At 37.9% G+C, this 20,822-nt stretch overlaps 1 protein-coding gene across 7 annotated transcripts in view; it reads right to left on the reverse strand.

The window, feature by feature from the left end:
* The window catches only part of NCKAP5L (NCK associated protein 5 like), a 235,375-nt gene that overhangs the window by 95,767 nt on the left and 118,786 nt on the right, over positions 1–20,822 (reverse strand). The window contains exons 1-2 of one of the 7 annotated variants that reach the window (XM_053708048.1): positions 18,107–18,197; positions 17,795–18,001 (exon numbers count right to left, since the gene is read on the reverse strand). The exons of 4 other annotated variants lie outside the window; for them this stretch is intronic. The gene's annotated coding sequence lies outside the window, so the exon portion shown is untranslated. Of the gene's footprint in view, positions 1–17,794; positions 18,066–18,106; positions 18,209–20,822 lie in introns of those variants that run through there. 2 more of the 7 variants (XM_053708050.1, XM_053708049.1) reach the window with 2 other exon arrangements.

A 20,822-nucleotide genomic window follows, 5' to 3' on the forward strand; every position in this document is an offset into this window, starting at 1 on the left:
ATATAATATTGTTACAAAAAACATAATTTATGCTTACCTGATAAATTTATTTCTCTTGTAGTGTATCCAGTCCACGGATCATCCATTACTTGTGGGATATTCTCCTTCCCAACAGGAAGTTGCAAGAGGATCACCCACAGCAGAGCTGCTATATAGCTCCTCCCCTCACTGCCATATCCAGTCATTCGACCGAAACTAGACGAGAAAGGAGAAACCATAGAGTGCAGTGGTGACTGTAGTTTAATTAAAATTTAGACCTGCCTTAAAAAGGACAGGGCGGGCCGTGGACTGGATACACTACAAGAGAAATAAATTTATCAGGTAAGCATAAATTATGTTTTCTCTTGTTAAGTGTATCCAGTCCACGGATCATCCATTACTTGTGGGATACCAATACCAAAGCTAAAGTACACTGATGATGGGAGGGACAAGGCAGGAACTTAAACGGAAGGAACACTGCCTGTAGAACCTTTCTCCCAAAAACAGCCTCCGAAGAAGCAAAAGTGTCAAATTTGTAAAATTTTGAAAAGGTGTGAAGCGAAGACCAAGTCGCAGCCTTGCAAATCTGTTCAACAGAGGCCTCATTTTTAAAGGCCCAGGTGGAAGCCACAGCTCTAGTAGAATGAGCTGTAATCCTTTCAGGGGGCTGCTGTCCAGCAGTCTCATAGAATAAGCGTATTATGCCCCGAAGCCAAAAGGAGAGAGAGGTTGCCGAAGCTTTTTGACCTCTCCTCTGTCCAGAGTAAACGACAAACAGGGCAGATGTTTGACGAAAATCTTTAGTAGCCTGTAAGTAAAACTTCAAGGCACGGACTACGTCCAGATTATGCAAAAGACGTTCCTTCTTTGAAGAAGGATTAGGACACAATGATGGAACAACAATCTCTTGATTGATATTCCTGTTAGAAACCACCTTAGGTAAAAACCCAGGTTTGGTACGCAGAACTACCTTGTCTGAATGAAAAATCAGATAAGGAGAATCACAATGTAAGGCAGATAACTCAGAGACTCTTCGAGCCGAGTAAATAGCCATCAAAAACAGAACTTTCCAAGATAAAAGATTAATATCAATGGAATGAAGGGGTTCAAACGGAACTCCCTGAAGAACTTTAAGAACCAAGTTTAAGCTCCACGGGGGAGCAACAGTTTTAAACACAGGCTTAATCCTAACCAAAGCCTGACAAAATGCCTGGACGTCTGGAACTTCTGCCAGACGCTTGTGCAAAAGGACAGAGCAGAGATCTGTCCTATTAAAGAACTAGCTGATGAGCCTTTGTCCAAACCCTCTTGGAGAAAGGACATTATCCTAGGAATCCTAACCTTACTCCATGAGTAACTCTTGGATTCACACCAATAAATATATTTACGCCATATCTTATGGCAGATTTTCCTGGTGACAGGCTTCCGAGCCTGTATTAAGGTATCAATGACTGACTCGGAGAAGCCACGCCTTGATAGAATCAAGCGTTCAATCTCCATGCAGTCAGTCTCAGAGAAAGTAGATTTGGATGATTGAAAGGACCTTGTATTAGAAGGTCCTGCCTCAGAGGCAGAGTCCATGATGGAAGAGATGACATGTCCACTAGGTCTGCATACCAGGTCCTGCGTGGCCACGCAGGCGCTATCAGAATCACAGATGCTCTCTCCTGTTTGATTTTGGCAATCAGTCGAGGGAGCAGAGGAAACGGTGGAAACACATAGGCCAGGTTGAAGAACCAAGGAGCTGCTAGAGCATCTATCAGCGTTGCTCCCGGGTCCCTGGACCTGGATCCGTAACAAGGAAGCTTGGCGTTCTGGCGAGAAGCCATGAGATCCAGATCTGGTTTGCCCCAACGATGGACCAGTTGAGAAAACACCTCCGGATGGAGTTCCCACTCCCCCGGATGAAAAGTCTGACGACTTAGAAAATCCGCCTCCCAGTTCTCTACGCCTGGGATGTGGATCGCTGACAGGTGGCAAGAGTGAGACTCTGCCCAGTGAATTATCTTTGAGACTTCTAACATCACTAGGGAACTCCTGGTTCCCCCTTGATGGTTGATGTAAGCCTCAGTCGTGATGTTGTCCGACTGAAATCTGATGAACCTCAGTGTTGCTAACTGAGGCCAAGCTAGAAGAGCATTGAATATTGCTCTTAACTCCAGAATATTTATTGGGAGGAGTTTCTCCTCATGAGTCCACGATCCCTGAGCCTTCAGGGAGTTCCAGACTGCGCCCCAACCTAGAAGGCTGGCATCTGTTGTTACAATCGTCCAATCTGGCCTGCGAAAGGTCATACCCTTGGACAGATGGACCAGAGAAAGCCACCAGAGAAAAGAATCTCTGGTCTCTTGATCCAGATTTAGTAGAGGGGACAAATCTGAGTAATCCCCATTCCACTGACTTAGTGCCATTTGCGCGCCTGCATCTCAGACCGCTGCAATTATGCATGCTATGTCCATTGCCGCTACCATTAAGCCGATTACTTCCATGCACTGAGCCACTGACGGGCGTGGAATGGAATGAAGGACACGGAAAGCATTTAGAAGTTTTGATAACCTGGACTCCGTCAGGTAAATTTTCAGCTCTACAGAATCTATAAGAGTCCCTAGGAAGGAGACTCTTGTGAGTGATGATAGAGAACTCTTTTCCACGTTCACTTTCCACCCATGCGACCTCAGAAATGCCAGAACTATCTCTGTATGAGACTTGGCAATTTGAAAGCTTGACGCCTGTATCAGGATGTCGTCTAGATACGGAGCCACCGATATGCCTCGCGGTCTTAGAACCTCCAGAAGTGAGCCCAGAACCTTTGTAAAAATTCTCGGGGCAGTGGCCAACCCGAAGGGAAGAGCTACAAATTGGTAATTGGTAATGCCTGTCTAGAAAGGCAAACCTTAGGAACCGATGATGATCTTTGTGAATCTGTATGTGAAGGTAGGCATCCTTTAAGTCCACTGTGGTCATGTACTGACCCTCTTGGATCATGGGTAGGATGGTACGAATAGTTTCCATTTTGAATGATGGAACTCTAAGGAATTTGTTTAAGATCTTTAGATCCAAGATTGGTCTGAAGGTTCCCTCTTTCTTGGGAACCACAAACAGATTTGAATAATATCCCTGTCCTTGTTCCGTCCGCGGAACTGGATGGATCACTCCCATTACTAGGAGGTCTTGCACACAGCTTAGGAATGCCTCTTTCTTTATCTGGTTTGATGATAACCTTGAAAGATGAAATCTCCCTTGTGGAGGAGAAGCTTTGAAGTCCAGAAGATATCCCTGAGATATGATCTCCAACGCCCAGGGATCCTGAACATCTCTTGCCCACGCCTGGGCGAAGAGAGAAAGTCTGCCCCCCACTAGATCCGTTTACGAATAGGGGGGCGTTCTTTCATGCTGTCTTGGGGGCAGCAGCAGGCTTCCTGGCCTGCTTGCCCTTGTTCCAGGACTGGTTAGGTTTCCAGGCCTGTCTGGAACGAGCAACAGTTCCCTCTTGTTTTGAAGCGGAGGAAGTTGATGCTGCTCCTGCCTTGAAATTTCGAAAGGCACGAAAATTAGACTGTTTGGCCTTTGATTTGGCCCTGTCCTGAGGAAGGGTATGACCCTTGCCTCCAGTAAATGTCAGCAATAATTTCCTTCAAGCCAGGCCCGAATAAGGTCTGCCCCTTGAAAGGAATGTTGAGTAATTTAGACTTTGAAGTCACATCAGCTGACCAGGATTTAAGCCATAGCGCCCTACGCGCCTGGATGGCAAATCCGGAATTCTTAGCCGTTAGTTTAGTCAAATGAACAATGGCATCAGAAAGAAATGAGTTAGCTAGCTTAAGCATTCTAAGCTTGTCAATAATTTCATTCAATGGAGCTGTCTGGATGGCCTCTTCCAGGGCCTCAAACCAGAATGCCGCCGCAGCAGTAACAGGCGCAATGCATTCAAGGGGCCGTAAAATAAAACCTTGTTGAATAAACATTTTCTTAAGGTAACCCTCCAATTTTTTATCCATTGGATCTGAAAAAGCACAACTGTCCTCAACCGGGATAGTGGTACGCTTTGCTAAAGTAGAAACTGCTCCCTCCACCTTAGGGACCGTCTGCCATAAGTCCCGTGGAGTGGCGTCTATTGGAAACATTTTTCTAAATATAGGAGGTGGGGAAAAGGGCACACCGGGTCTATCCCACTCCTTGCTAATAATTTCTGTAAGCCTTTTAGGTATAGGAAAAATGTCAGTACACACCGGCACCGCATAGTATCTATCCAGCCAACACAATTTCTCTGGAATTGCAACTGTGTTACAGTCATTCAGAGCAGCTAATAACTCCCCAAGCAATATACGGAGGTTCTCAAGCTTAAATTTAAAATTAGAAATCTCTGAATCAGGTTTCCCCGAGTCAGAGATGTCACCCACAGACTGAAACTCTCCGTCCTCATGTTCTGCATACTGTGACGCAGTATCAGACATGGCTCTAACAGCATTTGCGCGCTCTGTATCTCTCCTAACCCCAGAGCTATCGCGCTTGCCTCTTAATTCAGGCAATCTAGATAATACCTCTGACAGGGTATTATTCATGATTGCAGCCATGTCCTGCAAGGTAATCGCTATGGGCGTCCCTGATGTAATTGGCGCCATATTAGTGTGCGTCCCCTGAGCGGGAGGCGAAGGGTCTGACACGTGGGGAGAGTTAGTCGGCATAACTTCCCCCTCAACAGAACCCTCTGGTGATAATTCTTTTATAGATAAAGACTGATCTTTACTGTTTAAGGTGAAATCAATACATTTAGTACACATTCTCCTATGGGGCTCCACCATGGCTTTCAAACATAATGAACAAGTAGGTTCCTCTGTGTCAGACATGTTTAAACAGACTAGCAATGAGACTAGCAAGCTTGGAAAACACTTTAAAACAAGTTTACAAGCAATATAAAAAACGTTACTGCGCCTTTAAGAAACACAAATTTTCCCAAATTTTTAAATAACAGTGAAAAAATGCAGTTACACTAACGAAATTTTTACAGTGTATGTAATAAGTTAGCAGAGCATTGCACCCACTTGCAAAGGAATGATTAACCCCTTAATACCAAAAACGGAATAACAAAATGACAAAAACGTTTTTTAAACAGTCACAACAACTGCCACAGCTCTACTGTGGCTTTTTACCTCCCTCAATACGACTTTTGAAGCCTTTTGAGCCATTCAGAGAAGTCCTGGATCATGCAGGAAGAAGCTGGATGTCTGTGTATGTAATTTTTGCTGTGCAAAAAAACGCCAAAATAGGCCCCTCCCACTGATATTACAACAGTGGGAAGCCTCAGGGAACTGTTTCTAGGCAAAATTCAAGCCAGCCATGTGGAAAAAACTAGGCCCCAATAAGTTTTATCACCAAACATATGTAAAAAACGATTAAACATGCCAGCAAACATTTTAAAATACACTTTTATAAGAGTATGTATCTCTATTAATAAGCCTGATACCAGTCGCTATCACTTCATTTAAGGCTTTACTTACATTACTTCGGTATCAGCAGCATTTTCTAGCAAATTCCATGCCTAGAAAAATATTTTAACTGCACATACCTTATTACAGGAAAGCCTGCATGCTATTCCCCCTCTGAAGTTACCTCACTCCTTAGAATATGTGAGAACAGCAAAGGATCTTAGTTACTTCTGCTAAGATCATAGAAAACGCAGGCAGATTCTTCTTCTAAATACTGCCTGAGATAAACAGTACACTCCGGTACCATTTAAAAATAACAAACTTTTGATTGAAGAAATAAACTAAGTATTAAACACCACAGTCCTCTTACAACCTCCATCTTCGTTGAGAGTTGCAAGAGAATGACTGGATATGGCAGTGAGGGGAGGAGCTATATAGCAGCTCTGCTGTGGGTGATCGTCTTGCAACTTCCTGTTGGGAAGGAGAATATCCAACAAGTAATGGATGATCCGTGGACTGGATACACTTAAGAGATATTGCTGCCATTTAGTATTTATTGAGCATACCTAGGTATGTTTTTAACAATGAATACCAAGAAATCAAAGCAAATTGAATACAAAAGAGATCATGCAGTTTTATACAACTTTCCAAAATACTTAATTTTAAGTTACTTGAATAAACTTTATAATATAGTCCTCTTTGTAGATCCTTATTATACCTATTTGGTTTAATATAATATTTTTTAATACAGAATACATTTATGTGAAATGGTACAGGGTAATAATGGTCAGTGGTATATTACATTTAAAAAACTGACTTTTTCTTAGGACATGCGTCGTTAGTTTTTATTCAGCATATGATAAAAAAAAAAATTTAAAAAAGTTAGTGTTTTTTTTTTTGACTATTTAGTATTTTGAATCCAGTAACACCCCCTACTTTTTAAGGGGAGTACAGTTATTTAGAATGGGATATGTTAATTAATGGAGTGTGAATTTAATATTTTTTTTTTTTAATTAATATTTTTGAGTGACTGAGTGAGCATTAGTTGGATGTGCCCATCAGCCAACATGAAGTAGTAGGTAAACACAACTCATATAGCTGTATACGTTTCAAATTCAATTTAAAAAGCTTTTTTTCCTCCATGTAAACAAAATTAAAATTCATGAAGTATAGATGCTGTGTTTTCATATTGAAAACCCTTTTTAGTACACAGGCCCGTGAAACTGTATATTAAAGCATTTTAGTATTGCCAAAGCTGAGCAAGACATAACCAGTGAGCAGATAAGTACTGGCATACTCAGGTACTGCCAGTTATTTAGGGTCGGTCTTCAAAATAGCATAAGTTTTGTGCCTGATGTTCAATTGTAACCATGTATTAAAGGGACACTAAACCCAATTTTTTTTCTTTCATGATTCAGATAGAGCATACAATTTTTAACCAACTTTCTAATTTACTCCTATTATCAATTTTTGTTCGTTCTCTTGCTATCTTTATTTTAAAAAAAGCAGGGATGTAATGTTTAGGAGCTGGCCCATTTTTGGTTAAGAACCTGGGTTATGCTTGCTTATTGGTGGCTAAATGTTAGCCACCAAAAAGCGAGCACTATCCATGGTGCTGAACCTAGAATGGGCCGTCTGCTAAACTTTACATTCCTGTTTTTTAAATAAAGATAGCAAGAGAATTTAGAAAAATTTATAGAAGGAGTAAATTAGAATCTTGCTTAAAATTACATGCTCTATCTGAATCATGAAAGAAAAAAAATGTGCGTTTAGTAACCCTTTAAAAGGTTTTAAAGTCTGAGCATTTGTATTATTAAACAACTTCTGATTACTAAAGAATTAAGCATTTTATTATATCCCTTTAATTACTGATATGATAACTAGAGGGGGAATTAGCAGTGTTTAGTTAAAACTCTCCTTGATGCTAGACGGACTGGAAATAGAAGTTTATTTTTGGATATTATTAACATGCTATTCGGTTTACTCAGTATTGCCTCCCTTGGTGACGGCGTCAGATGAAAACTTTTTTTGAAGCTCTCATAAACATAACATTTATTTACTACATGTGGATACAGTTAAAATCCCGAAACGGCATGCAGGGGAGTAAAAAACAAACTGTCCATGCAGGGCTTGACAATTTGATATCAGACTGGGGAGCCAACAAGAATATTGGGTTGCCAGAGATCTTTAAGCAGAGGGTATGTTTGCCGATGTACTGCTGTTTAATATTTAGTTTTGTTGCACACTACAGTATATTTTAGAAGCCACAGTTCCCCAGATGCAAAGCCCTACCTAAAAACTACTTAAAATAGAATTTAAAAAAAATCTACATCTCCATCTCTCTGAAGGGTCAGTTTAACCAGGATTTCTGAAATGTATTCTTTTTTACCAGAATAATGGTGAACTCCTTGACACTAATACTCCAAAAGAGCAGCACAGCTTGATGCTGGTTCACCTTGGTGACAGGAGCGGAAATTTCCTAAAAGATTTGCTTTTCAGTTGGTACAAGTACTGCAGTGCTAAGAATTTAATTGTCCAATAATATGAAGGTAAATCTTTATTTCACCTTACTCTGGTTTTTCTCTCACAAAGGATTTGTTTGATTTTTCTATAGCCTTTTTCACACAATTTTTCTTTATCTCTCTTCTATTGCTGGAAGAGTCTTATTTACCAAGTGTTTAAATTTACTAAGAATTCACTTTTTTTTTTTAAAGAACACAAAAAAACAAAATAGAGTTGTCTGGCACGTTTCAATTGTTTTTCTTTGCATTCTAGGGTCTTAAAGGGACAGTCTAGGCCAAAATAAACTTTCATGATTCAGATAGAGCATGTAATTTTAAACAATTTTCCAATTTACTTTTATCAACAATTTTGCTTTGTTCTCTTGGTATTCTTAGTTGAAAGCTTAACCTAAGAGGTTCATATGCTAAGACCTTGAAGCCCACCTCTTTCAGATTGCATTTTAACAGTTTTTCACCACTAGAGGGTGTTAGTTCACGTATTTCGTATAGATAACACTGTGCTCGTGCACGTGAAGTAATCTGGGAGCAGGCACTGATTGGCTAGACTGCAAGTCTGTCAAAAGAACTGAAAAAAGGGGCAGTTTGCAGAGGCTTAGATACAAGATAATCACAGAGGTTAAAAGTATATTATTATAACTGAGTTGGTTATGCAAAACTGGGAAATGGGTAATAAAGGGATTATCTATCTTTTAAAACAATAAAAATTCTGGTGTAGACTGTCCCTTTAAGTGGTAACTAGGTTAAACGTGTTATATTTTTATTTTCCTTTAAGAAATGTATTTTTGCAGGTTTATATTTACTCATTTTATGACAATTGTCTGCTTGTTAATAAAGTAATTAAAAAAAAAAAAAAAAACACAACACAATTTTGAATGAAAACCCTGCAACAAACAAGGTCATTAGGACCATTCATTATAGATAAAATAAAGCTATGTGCTAAATAATATCTAAAGCTGAAACAGAAGGCACCAATGTGTGGACATAAAGAGTAGGGATGAAGGGCTAGGAGCTAAAATCTCTCCACAGCTTCTCATTTAATTAACAACCATGATGGTATATGCAGCCCATGCACTTTCAATCACTTTGGTGCTGAAAACAGAACTATGTATTGCAGCACACTGCATTGCAGCCTCCTAGCACCAGAGCCATCACACAGCCACTCAGAGGCCACATCAGAGGCCAGCTTGAGGGAATTAATGCAGAGTGCGTCAGAGTAATGTAGCGTGCTGGTGACATGAGGACACTGAAAAGAAAGCTTCAGCCTGGTTATTGGACCTGGAAATTGCACACAACATACCCAGACAGAATAGTCACCGACATATCCTTATTCCCATTACTGGTGTACATCAGATGGTAACTCACAGGCAGGACCCCCAACCCTTTTATTGATTATGTCACTCTCTTTGTAAATATCACTCTGTAATCATTTACCTTGTGTCAAAGCACTGCAGAATAAGGTGGCATGTTAACCGTAATAATAGTAGGTGGGTGTACACACATTACGCACTATATATATATATATATATATTTTATTTTTTTAATTTATTTATTTGTGTGTATACCTACTATTATTACGGTAAGAGAGGGTAAAAAAGAGAGATTGAAGAGAAGAGGGAGTTAAGAAAGATAGTTAAAGGGACAGTCAAGTCCAAAAAAAAATTAAATTTTTCAAATAGGGCATCTAATTTTAAACAACTTTCCAATTTACTTTTATCAACAATTTTGCTTTGTTCTCTTGGTATTCTAGTTGAAAGCAAACCTAGGAAGGTGCATATGATAATTTCTAAGACCTTGAAGGCCGCCTCTATTTTATTTACTTTTCACAGCAGGGGAGAGCAAGCTCATGTAGGCCATATAGATAGCATTGTGATCACGCTCGTGGCTAGTGGCAGACACTGCACTAATTGGCTAAAATGCAAGTCAATAGATAATAACTAAAAGTCATGCGATTAGGGGCGGTCAGAAGATGCTTAGATACAAGTTAGTCAGAGAAGTAAAAAGTGTATTAATATAACTGTTGGTTTTTCAAAACTGGGGAATGGGTAATAAAGGGATTATCTATCTTTTTAAACAACAAAAATTCTGGTGTTGACTGTCCCTTTAAGAGCAATAAGAGAGAGATAATATAAAAAAATAATAATAATAAAAAAAAAAATCTCCAGGTCTGCTATGACCTTCCGTGACTGTCAGCACTCTCTGTATTCTCTCAGTTCAACAACTTTTTTCTAAAGAGCTGTTGTCTTCCCCAGAACCTCTAGTTGATGTTTCCAACTGCTATGAACTTATTTTTGTTAATTTATTACTGTATGTAGCATTATTTAATTTGTTATGGCATAAAATAAAAACAATAAGAGGGTGTGAAGTAGTGGGTGTGGTAAGATTAGAAGTGGCGAGTAACATTTTGTCCTGGCTAGTAGTTTAGGACTATATACACACACACACACTTGTTTAGGACTATAAACACACACTTGTTTAGGACTATATACACACACTTGTTTAGGACTATATACACACACTTGTTTAGGACTATATACACACACTTGTTTAGGACTATACACACACACTTGTTTAGGACTATACACACACACTTGTTTAGGACTATACACACACACTTGTTTAGGACTATACACACACACTTGTTTAGGACTATATACACACACTTGTTTAGGACTATATACACACACACTTGTTTAGGACTATATACACACACACTTGTTTAGGACTATATACACACACACTTGTTTAGGACTATATGCACACACACTTGTTTAGGACTATATACACACACACTTGTTTAGGACTATATGCACACACACTTGTTTAGGACTATATACACACACACACTTGTTTAGGACTATATACACACACACACTTGTTTAGGACTATATACACACACACACTTGTTTAGGACTATATACACACACACTTGTTTAGGACTATATATACACACACACTTGTTTAGGACTATATATACACACACACTTGTTTAGGACTATATATACACACACACTTGTTTAGGACTATATACACACACACTTGTTTAGGACTATATACACACACACTTGTTTAGGACTATATACACACACACTTGTTTAGGACTATATACACACACTTGTTTAGGACTATATACACACACTTGTTTAGGACTATAAACACACACTTGTTTAGGACTATAAACACACACTTGTTTAGGACTATATACACACACACTTGTTTAGGACTATAAACACACACTTGTTTAGGACTATAAACACACACTTGTTTAGGACTATAAACACACACTTGTTTAGGACTATATACACACACACTTGTTTAGGACTATATACACACACACTTGTTTAGGACTATAAACACACACTTGTTTAGGACTATATACACACACACTTGTTTAGGACTATATACACACACACTTGTTTAGGACTATATACACACACTTGTTTAGGACTATATACACACACTTGTTTAGGACTATATACACACACACTTGTTTAGGACTATATACACACGTTTTTAGGACCATATACACACACTTTTTTTAAGACTATATACACACACTTTTTTAAGGACTATATACACATACAAATTTTTATATTTTGATTGATTTGGCTTTAAGGACATGAACAAATCATGATGGTAAAGAATTTCAAATGTAAGCCAAGCATGCCCCAGTGTACAAAAAGGTAAAAAAACAACAACTGCGCTCTATGCTATAATAATCCAGATGTTGTTGTAAAGGTTGCAATGCACGGAAAGCATAATCAGTGTATGAATATGCTGCCAAACAACAAATACAGTTCTATAGTGTAGTGAAACAGTACCCCCTGAGATCCACAAAATATAAGTATGGATTTAAACCAGGAGTTCTGATAGGGTGGACAGAATCAGCAATGACCCACTTTATGGTATAATCCATGAAGAGATCTCTTGCATTGCTGGCATATGGCGGAGTTTAGAAAGTCAAATACCCCCTCCCTCTTGTCATATTATGGAAAAGGCATACTGCAGTGTCCTCAAAAAGAGGACAAGTACCCATTGGCTGCGTGCTGTGCCTCGCTTATGGCCAGAGTCATCACAAACTACAAGTATGAGCTTGTAAACCAGACTGAGAACAGATCAGTCTGTCTCTTAAACCTTAGGCTGCAATATATTTTTAGTAAGGAATTGCAAACTTCAGTCAATGGGGTTAACATGAAATCCCAAAAAGGTCTTTAATGATTCTGAAAGAGCATGTCATTTTAAACAACATTTACTTTTATCATCAAATTTTCTTCGTTCTCTTGGTATGTTTTATTAAAACGCAGGGACATAAGCTGAGGAGCGTGCACGTGTCTGGAGCACAATATGGCAGCAGTTTTGCAAGAACGTTATCTATTTACAAAAGCACTAAATGGCAGCGCTGTTTCCTGCCATTTAGTGCTCCAGACACCTTCCTAAGTATCTCTTCAACAAAGAATTGCATGGAAACAAAGTAACTTTGAAGAAGTAAATTTGAAAAAAAAAAAAAATTAAAACTGCATGCTCTGTATGAATCTCTGTATGAAAAGGGACATGGAACTCACATTTTTCTTTCATGCTTCAGACAAAATATACAATTTTAAATAACTTTCCAATTCCCTTCTATTATTTAATTGGTTTTATTATCTTGGTATACTTTGTTGAAGCAGCAGTAATGCACTAATGGGAGCTAGCTGAAAGCAAATAGCTAAAGGAATATATATGTGCAGCCACCAATTGGCAACTTCTGAGCCTACCTAGGTATACTTTTCAACAAAGGATATAAATAGCACTAAACAAATTAAAAATAAATAAATTGGAAGGTTATTTTAAAATCACATGCTCTGAATAACGAACATGAAACCCAAACATTTTCTTTCATGATTTGGGTAGAACATACAATTTTAAACAACTTTCCAGTTTACTTCTAATATCAAATTAGTTTCATTCTCTTGGTATCATTTGTAGAAGGAGCAGCAAATTAAAGAAGTAAATTGGAAAGTTGTTAAATTATATGCTCTGTCTAAATCATGAATGTTCAATTATGACTTTACTGTCCCTTTAAGGTAATCGTTTATCTCTATAGGTATTCATACAAGAAAGCTTTACCATCACCTAAAGGTACATAAAAAGAAAGATATTTTACCTCAAAATGTCCTAAGTAGTCACACCCCATTGTAAAGGACTTTAAGCAGCAAATCAGTATGCCTGTCCTGGAACTTGCAGGGGAGCGTGCCTCATGCACACTCATGTTAGTTACCTATTCAGTTTAAGGAAGTTTACTATGAAATCTCATGAGATCACAGTTCATGACCTAAGAACTGCTGATGCTGATTGACTGCTGTTCATTTCTCTTTTTTTATTTTTTTACCAGCAGCTGGGCAGGACCTGAAAGATAACTTTTTACACAGCACTTACTCTGGTGAGCTGAGGAAGTTGTGAGGGAAAATATATTTTTACATAGAGATATTCAGGTGATATTTTCCTATCAGCTTTTTACAGTTATGCTGCAGCACTTTCAAGTGATTTAGCATATGAGTATTATGTCCCTTTAACTATAATTTGCTCTGCTGTAAAGCTTTTATAGCAAAACTATAGCTTCTAAAAGCAGTCCAAAGGTCTTTACACACATTCATTAGCCAGCCGGTTTACCAACGTATCCCCATCCCGCCAGTGCTACTGCAGAGCACTAGGGAGAGGTTTTGCTGTGGAGGTAGTACCTCTACCTCCACAACAAAACCTCCCTAGTGCTCTGCAGTAGCACTGGCGGGAGGTGTACAAATTGCAAAGGAGGAAACAGCCATTCCTCAAATCTGCATCCAGCTGGAGACTCATCCTAGGACACCGCACAGTAGGTAGTACTGACACTATGAAATGGGCATATACCACCACAAGGCAACTGCAGAGCTCCGGGCAGATTTTGCTGTGGTGGAAGAGGTAAGGAACAGGTGGATTTGATATGTCAGTAAACTGGCTGGCTAATGAATGTGTGTAAAATCATATGGGCCGTGGAAGCTGTCGGTAACCTGATTTGTTACATTGTTTATTATGTTTATTTGCTAGCTGTATATTTATCTGTACAGAACCCACTCAGACAGTACTCACTTGTTTTCAGGTGAGGTCTGGTGTCAGATGGGTGTTGTCAGTCCCTTATAAGTAGAAAACTCATGTGAATGAGGTGTTCGTTACTTTATGTTTTACTGGGGAATTATCTGGTAGAAAAGGCAACTTAATGTTACATTTTAAATGTGCAATACACATTTGTGTCTTTTTCTGAGTGGTGCGCCTTTACTATACGCCATTTAGAGATGGTATTTTGTGCTATAGTCTAAACAAACAGTTTGCACAATTTTTTGGGAATAATTTATGTTAAGAAAAAATGTTTTGAAATATATAAAAAACTTTTTACTTTCTCTAATAATTTAAAATGATAGTCAACTCACTAATATGAGAAAGAATTTAATAGTACTGTATTTTGAAAACATCAACTGTACTTTAACAACTGTACTATACTGAAAAAGGAAACAGAAACATTCAGTAACTTTAGGTTTGAAAAGTAGTGATGGAACCCAGAAAGAGCAGGAAACTCAATTCTCAATGAACACGCCCCTGCAGAACCTCACAAACTATAGCGAACACCACACAACTACTATTGTCTAATATTAATAGAACTAATTTAGTTGAAACCAAAATTTCTTCAGCCCAGTGTGTGCACTGCTAATATTGTTGCCAACACGATAAATCGCTTCACTGTCAGAGCTATTCAATTAAATGCAACAGATGGGCCGCATGGTGCTTACTTCATTCACAATTTACCACTGCATATTCTGCCACACAAGATGGGTATGTATGTATGTATGTGTATATATATATATATATGTTTGTAGAAATCACCTAATTGTTTCATCTAGGAAATGAAAATTGTACTAGAGGAAAAAAAAAAGTCACAAGTAGAACAAAAATCCTACTGGATCAACATGAAGGGCGGGGGGGATGCAACAAGCAGAGCAAGTCTATTAAAACAAGCAAGGAAAATATGACCTTGCACAGCATCTTCTGTATCCCAGCCAGCAACTAAAACAAAACACGTGATCTCTGTTGCCAAGCTCTGCCAAAGCTGGTCCTGCATCTCATCCTCCATAGAGTTCCACAGAGGCTCTGGAAGAACATTAGGCTAAGAGCCCTAGCGAACAGATATCCAGGCACTTTCTGTTTAGCTCTTGGCTGCAGCATCTTGCATATAGTTACATGATGCAACCTTCACTAGCAACAAAGGCTGCTGGAGGGACATTTCAGTGCAAACTATGCCTAGGCTTTATATCTCCATCTTCATTTGATAAAGAAGTTTGCAACAATCTTGCAGTAACAAAATGGCATACTAGTCTTTTTATGCACCAATCAGAAGCTTAGTATGATCTAAGAGTTAAACTTATTGTACCTTAAAGGGACAGTATACCATATAATTTTTATTGTTTTTAAAGATAGATAATCCCTTTATTACCCATTCCCCAGTTTTGCATAACCAACAGTTATATTAACCTTTTAATGCCGTTATGCCATTGTATTCCGTCACAACGGCACTAGGCTTTAAAGCCATTATGACTGAATACAACATCATCGCAAATGGCTGCCCTGAAGCCTACTAGGCTTGCAGGATTTGATTGCGGTCTGGAGGGCGTTCCTAGCATCTTAGGGACGCCCCCCAGACCCGATCCCATAATTGAAATCTCGCAATCTTTTGCACGATCTTGTGATTTCAATTTGTGTACATCGGAACGCTGTTCCGATGTACACTTTTTAACCCGGTCATGAAAGGGTTAATATAGTTTTTACCTCTGTGATTACCTTGTATCTGAGAACCTTCTTCCAGCCCCCTGATCACATGACTGTGACCGTTTATTATCTATTGACTTGCATTTAGTATTGTCTTGTGCTAACTCTTAAATAACTCCCTGTGCATTAACACATTGTTATCTATATAACCCACATGAACCTATCAGTCTCTTGTTGTGAAAAGGAATTTAAAAAAACATTTGATAAGAGGCAGCCCTCAAGGGCTTAGAAATTAGCATATGAGCCTACCTAGGTTTTGTTTCAAATAAGAATACCCAGAGAACAAAGCAAAGTTGATGATAAAAGTACATTGGAAAGTTAAAATTACAAGTCCTATCTGAATAATGAAAGTTTAATTTTGACTAGACTGTCCCTTTAAGTGGCTATTTTAAGTTTTTAGAGCAAGTTTATCACAAGCTTAATTATAATAAAAAAACAAAAACAAACAAAAAACTATTCTACTTTGTCTGAACTGTAGGACAAAGATCCTTAAAATTAGCCTTTTTTGATATTCATAATACAACTTTGATAGATTTGATTGGTCCCTAAATTTGAAAAAAAATTTGTGTCTTCTAGATTCAAGTCTATAATTCTCAACAACAGGAGACAAGCTTTTTACATTTTCATATGCATAAATGTAAGAACACAAAAGGATGTACATACACAACAGGTTCCAATAAATGTTTATTACCAGTGATAATAATGAGTAGCACAAGAAAGAAAGAAAAGAAAAAAAAAACATCAAGATATTGGCCAATGGCAGGTCAGCACTATTATATCCAGTAATTTAAGTTAATTCATTTTCACATATTGTTGTGCTTTATTATTGGTAATTGTACCAAACATTTCACAATGATAATCCATACAAAATGAAATTAATAAACCAACGCTCTTACGACAGTCCTTTCCCTCAAGCAACCATAATTCATCACTGACCTCTAGCCAGCTTCTGACCTCTCACCTCTGCTCCCTGTCCATCTATTCAAACATTCTCTACAATCTGCAAAACGCTATATCCTAGCTTCCCAACCTGGGTTCCTTAAGAACTTAAAGTACTTGAGAATGCATCAGGGCAGTGAGAGAGCAAGCTCAGGTGTGTTCAAATGTAAAGTCAGCATGTGTGTCAGGTAAATTGTGTTACAGGGATACACCAGATAGATGTGCCAGGTAAAGAATGCCCCTGTTCAAACATCTGCAGCATAAATAAAAAAAAATGACTGATAAAATGCCAGTGAAATATTAGTGATAAGGGGTGATGTGACAAAATGTTTAGCGCACGTGAGCAAAAGTGAATCTAAATAACTAGAGTGTGCTATGGAAACAGTTGTAAAGTTCTCCTGCATTTGACTTTAGTATTAGTGACTTATATTTTTTGTTCTGATCACATATGCAGCGTACATCTGTCATGATCTGGGAAAGTGAACAATTGTTTCCACATTTTTATATTATGTGAACTTGTATATCAAATGCATGTGTGGTTGAGACTGGGGTATTTAGAGAGAGAGGAAAAACAGCACTATAAAATGTTTGCCTTTTGTTTGTGTTAAAAGTCAAGTACAGAGTCATATCATATCTATAGGGGTATGTATAGTCCAAGTTGAAATGAATGTGTCCTTGTAACTTTAAACAGGCTGTTTGGTAAACACAGCAAGAATATATACTTATTATATAAGCATCACCTGCATAAATTCATTAGAAAGAAAAATACAAATCATCAAAAAGCTAAATCTGATAAACAATATGTCATGTCCCAAGTAAATACTGCATTATACTATATCAATAGATTAAGCACATCACAAGACTATAGTTGTTTTTAGTATGTAATTAAGATAGACACAAGGGTCGTTCAAATGAACCGGATATCAATAAATACAAAATAAAAAGTCTAAATATCTAGCAAACCACACAGCAGCATTTTTGTTGTTTTTTAGTCTTCTTTTCTCATATAGGGGAAATAAAGGACTGGGTTAAACTACACAAATTGGCTTCATGCACAGTCACAATGAACATGAGAGAAAAGTGCTTTTAAAGCAGTTTTACCTTGACAATGAGAGTGTAGTACAAATGCTGCTGCTGCTGTATGTATTGCTGTTAAGCCCTCAGCAGGACTCTTGGGACATAGAATGCTGCAAACGATCCTGTGTCATAGGGCACAACTTCTTGGTCTATTATCCAGACTTAGGGGTAAAATGCAGTTGGGTGCACAGTGATTATTATAAGAAACAAGGACGACTCTCCCTGAGAATGCTGGGATTTAAAGAGAAACCATGAAGAGCGCACACACACACACATTCTCACACCAGCCTGCCAAGGCAACAAAGACAGTGCTTCTGTTTGCTATGTCAGACTCACCTTATCCTTGCTCTCACTTCATGGCAGCTCTTAGAGAGCCGGCCGCCTTGGTTATTGTGCTGCATTGTTAGCTAGCACAGGCGCAGCGGGGATGGAGGGAGGGGGGACTGGAGGGGGGGGAGAGAATGAGGCCTGAATCCCTGCCAGGATCAGCGTGTGCTCTTCCCGGCCTGCAGTGCCTGTTCCCCTCTCACCCCCCCCCCATGATGTTAAGTCAGGACCCACGTCACAAACATACACACTCCCCCCTGAGGGAGAATCCGTATCATATCCCCATAACAGCAAGAGCTTTACCTTCTGTCATACAACAAAGGCATCGTTGGCTAATAGAAGAAAAAAAATCTAACCATGTTGCTGAAAGTTCAGATGATCAAGGTCAGCCCTGTAGCCTGACCCCTCATATCCTCAACATGCACCTTCTTACTAGGCACAGATGTACCAGAATAAAAGTACCTTTATCACACTGATAGTGTGCACATAAACACACATTATATTAAATAAAATGAACCTGCATTAACCGGAATACAAAAATACACACACACACAAAAACCTTTGTGAAACAGATTCCAAATTGACATGGATCAGCTAAACCCAGTGGCAGCTGGCATCTACATAAATTAAATCACCAAGGGAATAAAGTCTTACATCTACCTTAGAGCTCAAATGGGATCAAGCATAGATATGTCAATAGCAACATTAGATAAGCTGCTAAAGACAACTGGAAGATAACCCATGAAAATATACACAACTCCTTTTAAAAAAACTATGTAAAATGGTATAATCAGAAAAAAAAAAAATCTAATTAATCTAAAGTCTAAATTAATATGTATTTTATCAGTCGGTCATTAGATTCCTCTGTATAATTGAGTTGTTTTTTTATATTCACCATGCAGTAATTTTACACCCTGAGAACACAGATATGTCAGGTCATAGCAATCCCTATGTCCTAGACTATATCTAAAAGAGGCGCCTACCAAAGTGAGGAAATAGATCATAAAATATAAAAATATATCAAAAATAAAAAATGAAAATAAAAAATAATAAATAAAAGTGGCAATGTAAAATACAATTATAAATGATACAATCAATGGAAACAATTCCTACAAGTCCAATTGGCATACCATGTGATGATATGCAAACGGAAATAATATGTGTGAGTATGCACACAAGCGTATATATGGACACAGTCCAACAATTCACCAGATCTCTCCTCAGGCAAGTGGTGGAAACAAGGGGAACGTTCCCAGCAGATAAAGAGAAACCAGAAACGAGGCCGCTCTTCTACTTTTTGTATTTTAGAGCTTTTGAATTGTCTGGCGGGACATTATACAATGCGCCTCATGGTATAGATCAGTAGAAAAACAAACAAGGGTGAGGGGGTAGATTAGACCTACTCACATGTGGAAAAGCACTAATACGTGCTCAACAGACAGGCCGATAGAAAAAAAATATATAAAAACCCAGTTTTTAGGATGTAACCCATGCAAAGAATGCACATTCAGGTCTAGACATTCAGACCCGCTGCATTTACAAACCGATGACAGAGAGTAGGGATGATATATAGAAAAACACTGATACTAGAGCTAGTATGTTTATACATAAAGGGAGATCAAAAAGGACAAATAATAAGAAAGTCTCAAAAAAGATATAGGATAATATTAGAACATGGCCAGAAATAATATGTGTAACTTACTAAATACAAAAAATAGGATGTCTTAAGAATACTTGAAAATAATAATAATAATAATAATAAGTGTCTGATATAAGGTTCATAAATAAAAATAAATAATGAATAATTAATGAATGTATGTGGATATGCATAACAGATTATTAATTATTTTTAATATATTTATAGTTAAGTATGTAAGTGAATAGCAAAATAACAATTAAATGTGTACATGTGCTTGCAATTGATTGTGGATGAATACCTAACATTACAAGAGCCGGTCTATAATCAACTCAGCTCAAGAGACATAAAAGTGTAGTGAAAAGGAATAGGGAGATATGTAATAAAGACATAATATGTGAAGACCTAAAGGGTGTATAGGTGGAGTGCGCAAAGCAAATAAAATTATCTACGAATAATCCATGCTGAAATAAAGTTTATGAAATAGAGTAAATATTCAAGTAAAACCGAATAGTTGAAAAGATTTGTCCCAATAGTTACATTCTGATAGAGCTAAAAGATTTAGCTGAAAATGGTGTAGTATAATCTTGTATCAAATACCTATACTACAATAAATATGTGATATAGAAGATAAATAGTGTAGAAAAAAAAAAAAAAAAAAATCGATCAAATAAAAAAGCTGCTAGATCCATGTTCATGTTGAGTCCAAAGGGAAAAAGGGTTTTCAGCTTGTAGATCCAATATGTCTCCCTTTGTCTCAAACAATTGTGTCTATTTTATAGATAAGATTGTGGAATAGTCTGACAAATAGAGAAAATATACACATTGCCATTGTGGGTTATATGACAGTGTTTAAGTACACTATGAAATTTAAAGTTGTTCTTCATGTTTCTGTAGTGTTCGCTCCACCTATTCCTAACCAATCTGCAGGTACGACCCACATATTAGATCCCACAAAGTTTACACGTTAAAAGATAAAACTACAAAAGTGCTAGTGCATGTTAGGTGTTAAGAAATAAGGAAATTTATGCTTACCTGATAAATTTATTTCTTTTACGATATGACGAGTCCACGGATTTCATCCTTACT

The sequence above is a fragment of the Bombina bombina genome, chromosome 3 (assembly GCF_027579735.1).
Source record: "Bombina bombina isolate aBomBom1 chromosome 3, aBomBom1.pri, whole genome shotgun sequence".
In the NCBI taxonomy this organism is placed as follows: domain Eukaryota; kingdom Metazoa; phylum Chordata; class Amphibia; order Anura; family Bombinatoridae; genus Bombina; species Bombina bombina.